General features: G+C 36.2%; 1 protein-coding gene across 2 annotated transcripts in view; it reads left to right on the top strand.

Moving 5' to 3' along the window:
• ppp1r13bb (protein phosphatase 1, regulatory subunit 13Bb) overlaps window positions 1-1,247 on the top strand; it is a 70,001-nt gene that overhangs the window by 7,933 nt on the left and 60,821 nt on the right. The window lies entirely within an intron of this gene.

Below are 1,247 nucleotides of genomic sequence, written 5' to 3'. Positions count from 1 at the left end.
GATTTAACATTTGTAGATGGTCTAAAGCAAAAGAGTTGTAGAAATTCTGAAAATCTTTTAGGGCTTATGATTTGTTTAAAAAATAAAACATTTTACATACATTACACATTAATGAATAAATCAGTATATATAAAACTATTTAATTTACATGTCATGTTTGTGATATTTATTTAAAATTTATGTAAGCTGTAGCTTCTGACCTTTAAATCAAAACATACTCATGATTTTATGACATCAATTACTGCTTTATTTAATCAGAAACACTTTTTGAGCGCCTTATTGAGCGGGCATTAGGACCTGGGGGAGGCTGCCGCTGCTGCACGTGCTATTACTGTTGACTCTATTACACACCGAACGCATCATTATCTGTACGTGCATTCTCAGTTTAAATGCAGCGATCCAAAACAGTGAATCCAATCACAATTCAGGCAAAACTTTGCTTCAAGAATGAGCCACACTGCTGACCTGATCTAATCGCTATCACACCCTGAGCACATGTGAGTAAACGTATTCCTCCTATCGGCAAGACATATCGGCATAATTTTTCATATCGGGCCGATGCCGATATGTACATTTAAAGCCATTATCGGCTGATTCCGATATCGGTCCGATAATATTGTGCATCCCTAATTATAATGAATAAAATACAAACCCGCACTGGGTTGTTTCATCGGAGGGGAAGGGGTGTTTAGTTTCAGCTGTCAGTGATATTGACCCAGCCACTAACCCAACGGCTGGATAACATAAAACTACCCAGCACTGGAGAAAACAACCCAACATATGACCCAACAGGCTCAACCCAGCGGTTGGGTATAAAAAAAATAACCCAGCATTTTTTAAGAGTGTACGTGTTTTAACTAATGATCTGTTTTACATAATCAGTATTATGTCATAATGTATGTTAATGTTATACAACAGAAGAGGCGTCTCAAGACATTTTTCTAAAGTTAAAACTATTGCCGCCTGAAAACTGCAAGCTCATTGACCAAGCTTGCATCGTTCTAGAAGCTTATTTTTCTATTTGAATTGACAGCCTTGTTGTCCATTGACAAACCTCAGCTGAACCAACTGTGTCTGTTCTGCTAGATAGCATTCCTGTTTGGAGAATCGTTAAGGTTTTAACGGTATTACTACTCTTACCGATACTGCTTATCGATTCGGTACTTTAACGGTATTCTTATCGGTACTTTTTGTTTTATTTATATATATATATATATATATATATATTAAGAGCTGAATTAACATTG

This window comes from Sinocyclocheilus rhinocerous, unplaced genomic scaffold (genome assembly GCF_001515625.1).
Source record: "Sinocyclocheilus rhinocerous isolate Xijiao unplaced genomic scaffold, SAMN03320098_v1.1 scaffold453, whole genome shotgun sequence".
Classification (NCBI taxonomy): Eukaryota; Metazoa; Chordata; class Actinopteri; order Cypriniformes; family Cyprinidae; genus Sinocyclocheilus; species Sinocyclocheilus rhinocerous.
The sequence above is the reverse complement of the archived record's forward strand: the minus strand, read 5'-3'. Positions and strand labels throughout refer to the sequence as shown.